Genomic DNA, 18017 nt, shown 5'->3' with positions numbered 1-18017 from the left:
AACCTCTGGCAACTGGTGGGGAGTGGGAGAGGGGAGGAGAGGGAGGAGCAGGTAGGGAAGGACCAAGAGGGTGAGGAGGGGTGGGGGAGAGGGAGAAAAAGGGGGCAATGCTGGGCAAAAAACAGCCTCAGCCCAGGCAAGGCAGTGGCTGCAGAAGGCAGAGGGCAGCAGATGGAGAATCAGGAAACCTGGGCTCTTCATCGGCCTCTGTCGGATACAACACAGGGGTAAAGAGTACATGCAAAACAAGCAGTATTTGAAAGCACTCAACTCTTAACTTAGAAAACATGTGAGTGCCTGCACCACGCTATGACATTTTTTAAAAAGTATAAATTTTGCTGTCAAGGAGCTCACTAGAAGGAACATAACTTCAACAGAAAACCATTAAGACAATATGGTAGTCCAGTGACAGACCAAGGTCTAGGTGATCTGCAGCATAGAGGAGACACGGAAGGGGGTGAAGCGGAGAATGGGAAGAGTGAGGAAAGCTCTCTGCAGGGCACACTGGAGGTCACTTCACTTCTGCCTTAAATCACTCCTCTACAAGGATTCCACGAGATCACCACTTAAAGGAATCCTCCACACTGGAACCCAACCAGCCCTGTGTTCTCTTACCCAACTCTTCAAGAACCGAGGGCAGAGCTGATGACTCTGTCCTGCTGTAAACACTCCGTTCAGTAGGCATCTGGAATACCGCCCTCCAGTCCTCCGCCTACCTTGCTGGGTACTTCATGGTCTCCTCTACTAACTCTGCTATTGCTCAGGACCTGATCTCTGTCTCTCTTCTCTTCCTACAAAACACCCAAGTGATTCTAGATTCCCCATAATTTATATACTATTGGTGTGGACAACTTTGCCCTGATCTCATCTGTGAATGCAGGTCTTCCAATCACCACTATTTGACTTCAACCTCCATTCGCATGACTAACAGGCAACCTACACTAACCAATGGCCAAAACAAAACTCCACTCCCTACAACCCTCTCACCCACCAAAACCCTAGGAGTCCTGCTTGATTTCTCCTGTTCTCTCATGTCACCCATTCAAACCTAACCATAAGTCTTCTGGAGTCTGTCTCCAACCTCTTGAATCCATCCACTGCTCTCCATCTCCAGTAACGCCACCCCATTCCAGGGCACCTCAGTTCTCATGCAGCAGACTGCCAATAGTGTCATAACTGATCTCCTTGTTTCCACTCTTCCTCCCTTCTCCCCCATTCCCCGCCCAGCAGGCAGAGTCTGCTGCACATGTAATCACATCATGTCCCTCTCCTTAGATCACTTCACAATGCCTTACTGCATTAGGAATAAGACTCCTTCTCCTTTCAAAGTGTTCAAGCCCTATACAACCTGGTCTGTCCTGTCTGCCCGGCCACCTTTTTCACCTCTCTCTCTCCTGCTCAGTCACTGCAGCCACACCAGCCTCCCCGCCATTCCCTGTGGAACCCAGCGCTTTCCTTCCCCAGGCTGATGCATGTACTCTTTCCTTTGCTGGCTCCTTCTCACCCTTCACATCTCAGTGAAAGTCTGACCTCTTCCCACAAACTTTCCTGACTGTGCTAGAGCAGGATTGGCCAGTCACTCTCTATATCACCATATTTCAAAGAAACGCTCCAAATCTGAAATTTTCTTAATTTATCGGTTTAAATTGCATATTATCCACTTGGACTCACTTTATAGCCCCTTTTCTCTCTCAACACATAAACTCAGGCAATCTCCATTAGGGAGGGTAGAAACCTTAACTATTGTTCACTGAATTGAATAAAGTCTAGCACACAGCAAGTACCCAAAAATTGTGTTGAATGCATTAAGCAACTTCAGAAGGCATTGAGGAGGTCTTGGGACTGTCTCAGCCATCTGTGTAGTGTGGGGATTTGAATAAGGCAATACATTTATGAAATCCAAAGCAATCTTCTTGAGAACATGGTGAGAACACTGGTTTACCTAGTGGCTGGGGGTAGTTTTTGCTAGGAAATCCTTCCTAAACCCTTCAGTTATCCATGCTCCCCCACCCCCTACAGAACTGCACTGTCCCCTTCCTTCCCTCCACTTGTCCCGTCTGCTCTTCCCCTCCCCTGCTCCCTCCCTCCCTCCTCTCTCATAGTGTGTCTGTGTCTTCCTACATTCTAATCTTATCTGTTCCTGGCATGCTGACATCTGATATCTAGTAATGATTTCTCTGATGTAGGTTTTACAGTGGCCTTTTCCCCAAATGGTCACAATAAGCAATTGAACAAGAGCCCAAATTAGTAAACAACATTAGACATATAAGCAGGACAAGGACAGGATGAAGATGGTGGTGGACAAATGGGTAGATGGTGAGGTGACAGATGAGAGTAGTTAAATGTGGTGAGGCCCCAGGGCTGAATCAGGCCAGGTGCTGTACACTGTGTCATAGCTCACAAAGACATATGAACAGTCATCTTCTATATAAGCATGAATCTAATAATTTAAATGTTTCATTTATAGGCTGAGACACATCTCCTGGCATCACAATTCACAAACTCACATTACAGATAACCTTAGAGAGATGTTTCACTGTACCATCCACTCAGTTCACTCATTCTAGCAAAAGGGACCAGGACCAGTTTTCTCTGGTGCTTACAAAAGTGACTCCATGAAATAAGTCAGTTTTTAAATACAGTACACCAGTCTTGGATGGCAGCTATGAAGGGATTATTCTCAGATTCATGCAGGGTATTGTTCTTTAAGGATAAGGCTGGTAAGAGCTATTAAGCACTTGAAATGTGTCTAATCCAAGCTGATATATGCTCTAAGTGCAGAATACACACCAGATTTTGAAGATTCAGAAAAAAATGTAAAGATTTCAAGAACTTTTATATCGATTATAACTGATAACATTAAATGATATTGTGATATATTGGGTTACATAAAATATGTTCTTAAGGTAAATTTCACCTGTTCATTTTTATTTTTTGTAATGTGGCTATTGGAAAAATAGAATTACATATGTGACTGTCATGTGTAGCTCATGTAATATCTCTACTGCACAACACTAGGTTCTTAAGGGATGGTTACCTCCTGGGGGACAGGTCAGCACATTGGTCCAAGGGCTGGTCTTGGTAAACTCAGAAACTATTTCATCAGCTCCCCAGGAGAGATAAGCTCCAGAGCTCTGATTTATACTTAGAAAATATGCAATAGAAAATACCAATCTATAATTTATCAGTGATGGTTAGGAGACAGGACAGATACCTTCTGGTACTAGTTAAGATTGTTTGCTTGGCCATTTACATGGAGATATTGGCAGGGAAAAACAAACTGTTAATCAAGAACTGCTTGATGAGTATGAAATGCAAGCAAGTCAGAGTCCTGTGCAGGTACTGCACCCACAAGGCCAGGGCTCAAGAAGTTTCTAGACTAGAGAAGTACAGGCCTCAAAAAATCTCTTCTGAAAGAATTTTAGAACGCAGACCAAAACTTTCTTTCCTCCACATCTGAATTTTTTTCCAAACCTTCACATTTATAAGAGGAAATCAATCCCACTTATATATACATATATACCTCTCCTCCCCTATAAACTGCTATATGTTTATACCATCCAGATAATTTTCCACCCATTACAATTATATATAATTAAATTATATTTAAATAAAATTTTGTTATATAATTTAAGTGTTTTAAATATGTAATTAAATTATAACCTGTATTTTAAATTCATATTTAAATTATATATTCACATATAATTTATATATATAAACATACAATTAAATTTTTAAAACCTACATTAGCCCTCACTTCATTTCTTAAAACAGGAAAATTCCCAAGACTTTATTTCTTACACTGCTGCTATTTCTACATTGTACAAAGGGGAGACCCTTAACTGACAGAAGCTTGTCTCCAAATCACAATGTAAGATTGTTATTGGAGGAGTCCATTAAAAAACAGAGACAAAAACGAACCCCATTCATTATGATAATTCTTGTTATTTTTAATTTCACTAAATGATATTTTGATTTCAAGGTATTATCTACTCTGGAGGCCTAGAGCCCTCTAGGTACTTACTACAGCTGAGCCAACGAATATCACCTTTTATTTGTTTTGTTCATTACAGTTTGGAATAAATGTGCCCTTGCTGTCAGAGAATTCATAATAACATTGCTAGGCAAGTAGAGCAAATAACAAATTAAAAATTTTAAAGGGAATATGGAGTTAAAACTCAAGAGATGATCCCCACCAGCATCATTACCACCACTTTGGGACTATCATCTTACCCCAAACAAATGCAGGGTTACGATGACCACCGTGTGGGCTGCCAGAGCCCCATTTCTGTTAGACAGCACTGATGAAAAAGGCCCGAGGTGGCTCTACTTGCTCCAGAATCAATAAGACTTTCTGCTGAAACTTTGGTATAGTCATTTAAAATACTTGTTAGGTATCAGAATGTGTAGAATCATCAAGTTAACTCCCTCTGCCCCCAAAGTGGTTAATTTGACATGTGAAATAAAACAGCCCCCCCCACCAAATGTAAACACATGCAACACCTAATGTGCCCATAACAATATCATGAGGTTAAGTAGTTTGTTCCCTGGACTGGCATAAGTAACAAATCAAAACACAGTTTGTTCTGGTAACTTCTATATTAGTCTCCTGTTGCTGCAGGAACAAGTTACTACCAATTTAGTGGCTTAAAACACACAAATTAATTTTCTTACAAGCTCTGGAGGTTGGAAACATGAAATGGGTCTCAACTGGGCTAAAATCAAAGTGTCAGCAGGACTGACATTCCTTTCTGAGAAATTCGCTCTAGGGAAGAATCTATATCCTTGCCTTTTCCAGCTCTGGCAACTGAGTGCATTCCTTGGCTCACAGCCCCCTTCCAACTCCAAAGTCAGCAGGGGCCATCTGAGTTCTTTAAACAATGCCAGCTTTCTGGTTCTGACTCTTCTGCTTCCCTTTTCTCCTTATAAGGACTGTGTGATTACGTAAGGACCACCAGCTAACCAGAATAGTCTCTGTACCTTAACATCAGCTGATTAACAACCTGAATCCCCCTTGCTGTGTGTGCAACATAACAGATTCACAGGTTCTGGGGGTTAGGGTGTGAACATCTTTGGAGTTCATTATTCTGCCTATCATTATTATCTCCAACAGTAATTAGAAAACAGTCCAAGAAATCTCACATGTACAAGCTACTCTTCTCCAATAAGGATTCTTAACTATTTTAATTTAGAATAAGTGAAACTCTAAAACTTAAAAAATGAGTATCAATAAGAGTAGAAGGCCTAAGACTGCAGTTTTTCTTGCTGAACTGAGTGGGCTAATCCAGGGAAGGGAAATGCACTGCTCCTTTTCCAGACTCAACCCCACACCTGACTGAGCACTCAGAAATTTTTGAGAGAAATGCTTGATAATACCATATCGAACACGAAGCATCAGAGAAGGGACATAGTGGATCTCTGGCAACTTGCTGCACTGATGGACAGTGACTGCATTGGGGTATGGGTGGAGACTTGATAATATGGGTAAATGTAGTAACCACATTGTTTTTTTTTCTTGTGAAACCTTCATAAGAGTGTATATCAATCATACCATAATAAAAAAAATTTTAAGTAAAAAAAAAAAAGAAAATGAAGCATCAACATCTTTCAAGAGCAATACTGAAATACATGACCTAATGACCTAGCTTAATCCTTCACATGGTAAATCATAAGGAGTTGATGGCATGTTTGGACAGGTATGATGCTTCACTTGCTAAAACTGCATGTGCAGGGACACAAATGAGGCAAACACTGTGAGATGCGTATTAGATTCTACAACCAACAGCGCAGTGGTTAGACTCTACAGCCAAACTGTGTGCTTTCAAAACTTAATTCTGCCTCATGCTAGCTGCGTGAACTCAAGGAATTGACTTATCCTATCCATGTCTTAAATGGGGATCCTTAAGATGGGGGTAATAATACCAGAGTGTTTTCAGAGAAGTAAACGAGCAAGTTCTAAGTGCTCACAAGGAACCCTGGCACAGAGTGAAAGCTTTAAGTATTTGGTAAATAAAATTTTAAGTGTTCCTGCTTGCTGCTTATAACTTGCCAAACTATATTTCAAGGGAGTGTACTTCTTGTACTAATTAATCCACCATAGAGTATATGATATCATATACACATACATATATAATCTAACAAAAACAATGCCCTGTGTTGCTATTAAAGTTTGGTAGCCACTACCAGGGTAGTAATAACTGTATGGTTAAACAACTTGCTGAACAAATGCACATGTCAGAAAACAATAGCAGCTGTGTTAACAAACTATCTCAGGGCCTCCTAAGGAAATATGCACAGCATTGGGGAGGACAGTAGGGTCTGTGATTCTTAATGGGCCCAGCATTTTCTGGGACAGTGGTGCTCATGGTACAATACTCCTCAGAAGGCCGAGCTTTGGAAGGGACAGTAGCAGTTGTGCTACATTATCGCTACCAGCTTCTGCTCAGAGGGCTGGCATATTGTGAATGCAGCCTGGAAAACTTTTCAGCATTCACAACTGATATATATATATATATATATATATATATACTTCTTATGACAGTTCTCAAATTCAGTGGCAGTATAGAAACAACTCCATAATTTTATTTTAACCCTAAAGAAAAGGAGGAGGGAAGGTGAGGAATAGGACCCAGAGCCTACCATCACAGGCAAGATGTGACAAAAAGACAAAACAAGCTATCTTCATGAGAAACTTCATTTTTGAGATAATAGGATTGAACCCTTAGTTTTCAAAATTAGAGGTGCAGCTTATATGCAAAAGATATGGATAGCTGAGCCACTGAGTATTAACTATGAACCAATATTACCCTCAATGTTTTACACACATACAGTTATATACTTTATGAAGTGACTATATGAATTAAGTACTCTTTGTTTCCATTTTACAGCCAGGGAATGGAGGCTCACCTGAGGTAGTTGTTCAGAGTCACCTAGTAGTGGTCAGTGGTGGTGGGGATTCAGGTCCAAGCTGGCTGAACTGATCCTTTAGGGATTCATCTCTCTGGCATGACTTCATGCCCGAGTCAGTACAGACCAGAGGAGCATTCCAGGAGATGGGGCGGTAAGCATACAAATCCCCTATTGAAATACATCCTCTAAAACTGGCCATACTTCTGAAGCTAGAGGAGAGATGACAGAATGCCTTGAGAGATATTGAGCAGTGCATAGGCACTAGAATCAGCTGTCCCTGGCTTAAATTCCTGTTCCACCTCCTACCAGCTCTGCAGCCATAAGTATTAACCTTTCTAAATTGTTTCCCTACCTCCAGTGGAAGAGAACACAATCTCTATTTTGCAAGGCTGTCTGAAGATTTAGAGAGCATGTACTTCATTTAATCTTCACTAGAACCTACCACAGAGTATCTACCATTATTATTTACAATGCGATTTTACAAAACTACCTAGCTCCAGGGTGTGGTGAAGCTTGGAGAATGAACTTGAGCAGTTGATGTCTCTGTTTCAGAGACTTAAATTTACTTTCAACTGCTGCTGTAAGTCTTTTTCTGAAAGGTATCTACTTCTCTTTGAAGATGGGCTGCTATCTTAGAGAATCCCTCCATGGTACCCCAATGAGTTAGGTGGCACATGATCCAGAACGACTTACTCTTTCTTCAACCCTCTTCCCTACCCCTAAATGAAGTCATTCCTTCACATTTTCTCTAGGTGTTAGATCAACTACCTAATTAAAGTAATTCCCAGGTGAGGAAAAGAATCCTAACCCATTGAGGTGGTGGGGGTGTGAAGAGGTGCCCTCCCAGGATGCTTCTCACCAGCAAAGCAGGCCAGAGAGGCCTCTGACATGTGTTTCACCCTACCAGCCTGGCCCCTCCAGGCTCACACTTGACCTGAGGTCCAACGGGAGGAGCCAATTCCAGCAGGCCTTGGGAGTAGATACACACCTCCAAGGTCACAGAATTTGCCTTTGGCACATTCCCACCTTTCTTTTTACAGTTGTTGGCCCACCTTCAGTCCCTTCCAATTTGCAGGAAAGCTCTTCAAAAGTTCTTATCATGTATTTTGCATTTCTAATCATCTTAATTAAAAGTGATTAAATTCCAGGGGTAGATATACATCCTCCAACTTTCATAAATGTGAGTCCTGTAGTTCCACTTTTTCAGTTGGATAGCAATTTGCCTCTGTTCAGATATTCACTGAGCATTTTCTTGGCTAAAGCAAGCGCTGCCAGGTAAACTTAGAGTTAAGGATGCCCTAAGGGGGGTATTTCATCTGCTTTCTAATTTTGCCTGAGGCTGGCCCTGACATCTGATCTTGAAATGTGTCACTACAGACGAACCTCAGCAAGGCACTACCAGGCAGAGAAGTGACACCTACCTGAAGGGCCCATCTAGTCTTATTCTTGATTTGACTTTTAGTAGTGGGCTGTCTTTCCTGACATGTTGGCTTTGAACCTGTTGCCTTTCATCTCCTTTCACCCCTTCTCCTCTTTAACAATTTTAGTATGTGGTTTTGCTTTTTCTTTTGAATAGTATAAAGAGGTATATTGAAAGAAAAGATGTACCTATGAGAAACACTCCATCTAGTTGATGCTTAAAAAAAAAAATCTAAGACTGTATACAAGTTTGGTTTGAAAATTTTTAGTGACACTACCAAACTAAGATGCAAAGTTGTAAGTCTGAATTTAAAATTTTAAGCAAATCATCAAATTAGGGTTTGGCAGTAGGGAATACCAATCAGCAAATGGCTGTCCTATTTATCCTTTAATTCTATCCACTGCTTCTTCACATTCCATGTTGAATTACAAGTCATTGTTAGAAATTAATAAATTGAACTCATCTGGGCTTCTGTATGAAGAGGTTGAATTGACCACCACTCATATTACAATATCCTTTATCAAAACAGTAAGAATAAAGTAACTAGCATTGGAAATGGAAATATAAACCCAAAGCAAAATTAACATTTTGACTCAAAGTAATAAAGAGTGTATGATATTATAGCAAAACCTGAGAATGTTTAAATGAAGAAATGGTTTATAACAATAATGAAGGTTAGTTAATGGAAATTTCTTGCTCCTTCATTAAACTAATCCAGAAATTTCTTACCAATTACATGTTTTTTAAGAGATCAAACAACAAATGTGTAGGTTTTAAAAAAGGTAACCTATTCATAAGTGATGGACCTTATTCTAAACCTAGCAATAAATCTGTTAAATGCAGTATCTTCAAAATTTAACTGTGTTCCTTACTAGGTACTAAGGGTGCAGACTGTAGAAGTATAATTTCTTTTAGAGACCTAAATTAGCACTGCTCCATTTTGCTATATTTCCCCACAAAAGCAGTTTACTTTAATTGCTAGTAACAATAATACAAATCCAGATAGCTCTTCAAGAAAGCTTGTGCTCCGTTTTCATCAAATAATCCCTTGAATAATGAGCTACTGCCTATTGTGTAGCTCCACAGAGAATGTTGATCCTATTGCTGAAATCTTACGAGAAACACTAAAGAAACACAGAAATTAAAACTCTTAAATTTTAAAACAGAGAAAGTTTTCTGATTCTGAATATGGTAAAAAAAAAAGACAGCAGCTAAAGTAAACATTATATTTCAATTTTTAAAATGCAGAATGACTAAAATAAGCATGGATATGCAGACAGATATAGCTAGGATACTTAACGCAGAGTTGCTCAAAATAAACAATGTAACTGTCCAACAATAGAGGATTAGTCAAGTCAGAATCCAGCCATATAATAGAAAACTATAAAAGACACTCTATGAGAATATTCTAGTGATATAGAGATGTCCATAATTGAGTGAGAAAAAAAGTAAGTTAGAAAATAGTATTTAGAGAATGAACACAGTTTTGTTGAGAATAACTTTCCAGCTGTGCAACTATAGGGAAGTTATTTAATTTCCCTAGATCACTTTTCTCCTCAATAAAAAGGGGATAATAATAGTACCTGCCTCATTGGGTTGGAGTGGGGAATCACAGGAGATTGTGTGTATAAAGCAATGAGCACATTGCCTGGCCCACAGTAAGCTCAAAACATGTTTGTCAGTACTTTGTGTTATATGTCCACATGTGTTACATGTGAAAAAAATTTGAGGCTATAACATCAACTTTCTAGGTGATGCCTGGTTTAACCTGTACTTCTAAATTTCCATAAGTAACATACTACTTGTAACATGAGGAAAAAAAACAATAAATTGGAATAATCACAGATGGTGATTATTCTCTTTAAAACCTACCATACTGCTTTGCTCACAGTAAATAAATTTTGGCCCAGCTGAATTTATCTTTCAGGCTTCATTGAAACAAGTTTTCTCTGGTTCACTTAAAACTCTTCAATTTAGTGGCTAAACCTTGTCCATCATATTTTCATTGGGTAAATAAAGCAAGGCATACCTACATTATTCAGCATCATAAGAATTTATGAGTCCCAATTCAAGAGTTTAAGACCCATTAGAAAGTCACTAGATCCTGCATCATCAGGGGGAGGCAGCCTATGTAGCCTAATGACTTTCCTCCCAGCTCCCCACCCCTCTCCTCCTTTTAACTCTTATTCCTTCCCCATAATCAAAGGCTAGGGGCTTTTGTTACTGGACAGTAAGCCTCAAGAGCAGGTACAGTGTCTCCTTCATGACAGCATCAGAGTAGCTAGCATAGTGGCTGCATATAGTAGCTGCTCACTAAATGTTCATCAACTGAATGAACTAAATAAATGTCTGACTGCAGTAGTTCAGGACAGAGGTTTCAATTCCCATAAAAGAAAATAAGATAAAGGTGGATAGGCTACTCTAGTCTGAAACTGTCTAGAATTCTCAGTAACTGTTCCAAAACAAACAAAAACAAACAAAATTAAAAATATCTCACTTCAAAGTAGCATTCTGCTAAAAAGAAAAGTTCTCAAAAAATGTATTCCATTGTTTAACAGATGTAAGATTACTTCTATTTTTTTCCTCCTATATTTTGTTTAAAAGTCCTGTAAGAATTCCAGAGGATTCAAGTAATTTATTCAGAGTAGGACAACTAGTAAGTTACTACCCAGCAAGCCTCAGATTTCCTGGATTCCAGCACCCAATGTCCTCCTACATCACCCTAGAAAATATCCCCAGCGACCTTTGACCCTAAAAGTTGTTATAAGAACAAATGTTTAGAATAATGTCAGAACAAATACTTGCTGTCCTCCCAAGTATTTCCTAGGGCTCTTCTAAGAATCCCAGAGAGCAACGAGAAACTGAGAGCAGGAGGCAGCAACCCAGAGGTACCCAGGGTTTCCGCTCCAGGTTCCTAAGTTAAAACCATCTTCACTTAAAAATGAAACTAAAGAAATGAAATTAAATATTAACTCGTATAGAGAACTTCAACCAGAGACCGTTGTGAAGGAAGACTAACAGCAAACCAACGAAAGGGCTATAAAAAGGAAATTTTTGCATTGCTTATTTTTAAGAAAAGAAACAAAGTTAAGGGTAAAACTGAAGAGTTTTCCACACATCCAGTCTACCTATAGACCCCAGGTTTTTCACGTTCAGCCACTGCTCTGTTAAAACAGTGAATGGCAATCCCCCTGATATAGGATGGGAGCAAAAATCCTTCCAGGTACCCACACTGAAACCTCCTGAGGACATCACTTCACACTCCAAGGAACTTGCCAAAGAATTTCACATGCTAAACCTCGGCCCACCAAGTTTATAAGTAGGAAATTTTGTGGAAATTAATTGGTTATTATGTAAGTCAGCTGGGACACATTATTATTTATATTTAAATAGTTTCAATTTATTGGGGTCTGCTTTGTGCTGAGGCACGGAGATAGGTCTTTTGCGTCTTGGTCCTCATTAATACTCTCTTAAGTAGCTCCAACCCATTCTACTGTTTAGCGTGTTTAATGTGACTGAGAACCTACCGTTAAATATAGATGAGACTAAGACAGAAACTAAGGATTTGAAGTAAAGTTTAAATTCAGAATCCATTCCCCCAAAATGAGACGCTAAACAGTTGAATCTCTTAAAAAATTTAACATACATGTCAAATGATTTTAAGGTTATTTTAGAGCAGGCAGGATGAAATAGAAGAAGGCAAAGAATGATAAAAATAAAAGATTACAGGCATAACATTTGAGTTGTTTCAAGAGGTAGCCGCGGGTTATTAATGATTATCCGTATTTCAGAGTGGCAGACAGGTCACTCCCGGCTTTTTGCGCTGAGAAACCAAGCCTTCCCTTCCTTAAGGGGAGTAGCTCCAGAATGCCCAATGTTGAAAGGTTTCAGTGTTGGCAGCCCAGAGCCCAGAGCTGGGCTACTACTGTTCACCCATCCTCAGAAGGTGCCTCTCAAAAAATAAAAAGGCAGTCCATCCTCCCCCTCCTGAACTTCAGCCCTGACCTACGGAGTGGCTCTGGACAACCTACAGATTAATCTAGGTTTTTGAACGTCAGGACCTAGTTATCCGATCTGGTTGCAAATGAATGAGATGACCGCTCAGCAAGGAGACTAAGCCGCACATCCGTCCTCTATTAGGAAAATCAAGCAAGGATGCCCTGGGGCGGGGCGCTCGGGCCGAATTAGAGCCACGTCCCCGTTTGCCACCCGCCTTCCCGTCCACGCGCTTCGCCCAGCGCGCCGCTTGCCGGCCGGGCTGCCTCCCCAGCTCCTCCGGGCGCTCCTTACCGCTTCGGGCCGGGGCTCCGGCCGCTCCGGCCGAAGGCACCGGCTCCCGCGGGGATCCGCTAGGGGCCGGCGCCGGCGCCGCAGCCACCGAGAGGCCGAAGGCGCTAGAAAGTTTGCTCAGGGTCTCGCCCGCCCGTGATGCGGGCCCGCCGGGGAAGCAGCTCTCCGGGTCCTTCCCGCGGCCGCGCCCCCGAGGCCGCTCCCGGCGGCGCTGCAGCACGGCCGGGGCTCGCGCGGCGGAGGACGGCCCTGCGCGCCGAGGGCGGGTCTCCCGCCCGCTCGGCCCGGGCGCGGCGCTCCGTGTTTACCCGGCCCGCGGCCGCTCTCCCCGCCCGCCGCCCTGCGCGCCCCTGACATCATTCGTTCTCTCACACCCTCGCCCGCCCCCTCCATTTCCCAACAGTGACTCACCCGCGGGCCCGGTGGCAGCAGCGCCCGCTCCCGCTGCCGTGGCTCTCGGAGCGCGGATCGGAGCTCGAAAAACCGGTGCGACTTCTTAAGAAGAACGCAGCCGACCCTCCCCTCTCCCAGCCTTTAAAGGTGCAGGGAAGGAGGGATTTGGCCGGCAGCCCCGATTGGATTAGGGCGGAAGGCTGAGGGCCCCGAGCAGACCTCCCTGAGCGGTGACAGAGATCAATCTGGGAAAGTTCTCGGGGTGCCACTCCCAGCAACTTTCAAGGGTGGGACTGGGAAAGGCGTCCCCTCACCCCCGCAACTCGCCTCATTCAGGAGCTGCTTTCTGGGTCTCTGTGAGAGGGCTTGGGCTCTCCCGCACTTACTCACTGGGTGGTGCCCGGACCTAAATCAGAGAGGTAGTTTTCCTAATCTCAAGGGGTTGCCTGGCAGGGTTACTCACTGGCACCGTGGCAACTCTAGGTGTGCGCTGGACGGCTGCTCCAAGATAATGAGACTAATAATACTTTCCCTTCAGTGTCTAACCACCATGTCATTTGACCTGCTAATTGATTTGCTTCTCTTTAAGGGTAAGAAACCGTAACCAAATTAAACAGTGAAAGACCAGTTCTTTGCTCTACTGAACACTGGGTTTCTCCATACTTTTTGGAGCACAAGGCGGCGGTGTGTGGTTTCTTTGATGAGCTCAGAAACTGTTTTTAGAAGGGGTGTTGCCGTCTTAAAAATGATCAAAGCTCTACATTTCTTGGAATTGTTATTCATACACCTGCTGGGCAGTTTTCAAAGTAAACAGTGGCAGCCTCAGATTCTAACTGGGATGAATCCGAGGGAATTTGGCCAAATCTTTAGTGACTTTGGCCAAACTGACAGAAATTTTATGTTAACTTGTTCCTCCAAACAAGATAATTATGTTTAGGATTTGCACTGGCTTTTATGTGACTTCATATAATAAAAATAATTGAGATGCATCTCTAGATGTCTAGTGCATAAATCACATAGGTACACAATCATTGTCTGTGGTAATCAAACATTACAGTAACAGAAACAAACAAACAAACAAACAAACAAAAACACTATATTCCCGAAAGGGACAACTGTAGTGTATAACTATGTAAGTTTCCCCCAAAAGAAAAGGCTCCTGAAATTAGCTGAAGTTTTAAAATCCTTGCTGTGGAAAATGCACTCATTTAAAGCTACAGAAAGTTAAGAACCTAGAAGAGAACACCAACAATTGACGTTTATTTTCCTTAGATTTATTATTCCTTTTCAAGAGATGATTTCCAATTTTACAAAGCCCAGGCATTTTCCTCAAAAGGCAATACCAAATGGATTGGCTTGGTAGGATGCAGGCAAAGTAAATGGAAATTCAAACCAACAGATTTTAATAGACAATCACAGATGTAATCAGAAGCTTGGGTGTCCTGTCTATGGGTAACACAGAGGGATTAGATCCAAATGTGTAGTCACAGGCAAGTTAGGGTGAATATCCCACCTACAACCTACTCTATGTCACAAATATTTGAACATTATGGATATAAATATAGATATATGAATTAGATTTTCTACAGATCTCAAAATATGATGGCATGGACTTTTAGGACTACGTAGAAGAATGAAGTAAAAAGACCCCAAAAAGCTTGCCATCCTGTCTGCCTTCTTGCATGATGTACATCCTGCAGCTGCATCATAGGAAGACCACTGTCTGTATGGGAGGCTATTAATTGGGTAGTTTTGAATTTGTGGCTACTATTGTGCCTCAGTTTAAATATTGTGAAATACAGAACTAGGTGATTTTATTATATATACCACTTAAATATCCTCCAGTAAATGTAAAGTATAATGTGATCGAGTTGCCTGCAGTTGTTCCATGCTACTCATTGTCAATATATGAGAAAGCAAATAATTCATCTTAATTTCTGTTTTGAAAAAGTGACTTGTCACTCTTATAGAAAGAGGTGATTTTTTAACACAATTTTTTTATTAAGGTATTATTGATATACACTCTTATGAAAGTTTCACATGAAAAACAATGTGGTAACTACATTCACCCATATTATCATGTCCTCCCCATACCCCATTGCAGTCACTGTCCATCAGGGTAGTAAGATGCCACAGAGTCTTCTTGCCTTCTCTGTGCTACACTGTCTTCCCCATGATCCCCCCACACCATGTGTACTAATCATAGTACCCCTCAATCTCCTTCTCCCTCCCTCCCCACCCACCCTCCTCCACCCCTCCCCTTTGGTAACTGCTAGTCTCTTTTTGGAGTTGGTGAGTCTGCTGCCATTTGGTCCTTCAGTTATGCTTCGTTGTTATATTCCACAAATGAGGGAAACCATTTGGTAGAGGTGATTTCTTTTTTTAAGCATTTTTATCTGGACCCTTTTGTTCTTACAATTTATCAAAGTTTACTAATTTCCTGATTAGTCAAAAATATTAGGGCAGAATGCTCTAAAGGAGAGGAAGGGCTGACAAGGGTGTTCTTGTCAGTTTTTGTCATCCTAAACCAGTGTGTACTGTAAATCAAATTTTACAGATATTTCTTTGGAATGATAAAACATACTGATGAGGTTGGAAAACATACATCAGTAGTATTTCTCTCTGAATAACTCCTGCTCTGAATATAGGCAAGTTACTGACTCAAGCAACAATGCGTCCTGGGTTCCTACTTTGTGACCATATTGTTAACCTGAGAATCACCATGTGCATTTTCTAAATATATGTCTGAGCAATGGGAAAGTTTGCTTTTAAAAAAAATTGCATATGGATGTTTATTGCAACATTCTTTATAATTTTCCCAGGATCCAACATAGTGCCTGGCAAATAATTATTGAATGAGTTGAAATATAGAAATAAACGAAGGAACAAGCTTTAAAAACAAACCAATTATCAAGTAACTCCATGAGATGGGATACTATGTAGATAATGAAAAAAAAGAGTAAAATAGTTCCATAGTCTCTGACTTAGAAATCTGTCCTTATTAACTGAAAAACATAGGCACAAGGAAAACACACAAATACACACACACCATTTTTATCAAGCAAACATTACCAGGCCTGAAAAATCCAGAATCAAACTATATATTACCCTTTGACAATGAGATATAGAAGGGCAGAGTGTGGGGAGAAACTTGTATTTGTGGACTATTTTTCAATGACCCTGCATCACTTTTGAAATTAAAAAGAACAACACAAGCAATATTAGAATTTAGAAGGCATGAATATGAGTTCATACCATAAAAAAATTTACTGTCTATTAGAAAGACATTAACACCCAGAACAACTAGAGATTAAGGCTGTTCACCACCTGGATTTGGGGTGTCAGATATTCACCCTGTGCCAGGTCCATCCAGAGAGCACACACCTACCATTTATTGAGTACTTACTATATGCCAGGGACAGTGCAAATTGCTTTACCTAGATTATTTTATTTAATCCTTTCAGCAACCATCTGAGCTAGGTACTCGTAGTATCCTCCTTTACATCTGAGGTAGCCAAAGTTAAGAGAGATTGTCATTTTCCTTACATCACACTAAGGTAACTGGCGTCATCAGGGCATAAAAACAGGATCTTCTGGTTCCAAAATTCATAATTTTGACCACCATTCCTTAAAGCACATCTACATGGATATAACCCTTCCGATGTAACAATACTCTTCTATTTTTAGTTTTTAAAACATGTTTATTTACTTAAACTTTATCTAAAAATAAGGTAATATTGCTATATTATAGAGCAAATGGAAAAGGAAAAAATATAACCACCATTAACATTTTGGTATCTAATCTTCTTTCCTTAGATTTCTATTGTTTCAGATAATTTCAACAGCCTCATACATAGGATTCTTATTTGGATTTTTAAAAAGATAGCCCTGTATCATGTACTCTTTCCTCACAACTACCATATTAGTGGCTCCTTGGTGTGCCAAAAAAAAAGTATGTGCTTGTGCATGTATGTAATTGTATACTTAGTCTCTCTGAAATCTGGTAGTGGAATTCTTAAACTCCATGTGATTTAGTATAGTATTTTTACATATTTCTATTAATGAAAACTCTTAGACTATCTTTTTTTATAGTTAGTACTACTTTACTATGTATTAAATAAAAGTATTTGGAGTATTCAAAAAGGTAAATGAGAGGTACTGTGTACCACATTTTATTCAGATTATTGCCCATGCTACTTCTGGACCAGAGGAAGGCAGGGAGGGTGTATTACCAGATTTATAGCATCTAGGTGCAAAATGGCAGTGGTCTGTATTAGAAGAGTGGTGATGGGCAGGTAAGAAGTAGAGTGAATTTGAAGTATAATATAATTTGTAGATTAGAAATGGAGATAGAGTCAAAGGTCACTCCTACTTTTTAAATTTGTTTGTTGACTTGAGCACTTGGATGGATGGTAGTGCCCCTACTAAGACAAGGAGTGCCAAGATACAATTGTGAAGGAAATTGATGAATTTAAAAAATAAGTTTGTGAAGTGGTTTGCTCAAATGAAGATGTCAAGTAGACAGCTAATAATACTTATCTGGAACTTAGAGAAGAGGCTCCACTGGAGATGTAAATTTTGGAAGAGTCAGCTTGTAGATAATAAGGAAGCCACAGGAAAACATGAGATGGCCAAGAGAGGGAGTATAGAGTGAGAAGAGGTACAGGGGACAGCCCAATTTGTAAAGGAGAACACTACAGGTGAGACCAAAAATACATAACTATAGCAACAGGGAGCAAACCAGGAGGGTGCTGTGTCAAGGATACTGAGTAAAAGGCTTTTTAAGAAAGGTGGCATGGCCATCCGTACCAAATGCTCTGGAGAGAGCAAGTTAAATAAGACTGAAGAAGTTCTCTTTTTTAAGGACTCATGTGATTAAATTGGGACCCCTGGATAATTCAGGATACTCTTTCTGTTGTAAAGCCCATAATCTTAATTATATCTGCAAAGTCCATTTTGCCATGCAATATAATATATTCACTGGTTCCAGGGATTAGGGTGTGGA

At 40.6% G+C, this 18017-nt stretch overlaps 1 protein-coding gene across 2 annotated transcripts in view; it reads right to left on the bottom strand.

The window, feature by feature from the left end:
* SGMS2 (sphingomyelin synthase 2) overlaps positions 1-13519 on the bottom strand; it is an 89938-nt gene extending 76419 nt beyond the window's left edge. The window contains exon 1 of one of the 2 annotated variants that reach the window (XM_036920936.2): positions 13031-13519. The gene's annotated coding sequence lies outside the window, so the exon portion shown is untranslated. Of the gene's footprint in view, positions 1-12619; positions 12949-13030 lie in introns of those variants that run through there. The other variant, XM_036920935.2, reaches the window with a different exon arrangement.
* Positions 13520-18017: the final 4498 nt, after the last annotated feature.

Source organism: Manis pentadactyla, chromosome 5 (genome assembly GCF_030020395.1).
Source record: "Manis pentadactyla isolate mManPen7 chromosome 5, mManPen7.hap1, whole genome shotgun sequence".
NCBI lineage: Eukaryota > Metazoa > Chordata > Mammalia > Pholidota > Manidae > Manis > Manis pentadactyla.
This window is presented reverse-complemented; position numbering and strand designations above follow the sequence as displayed.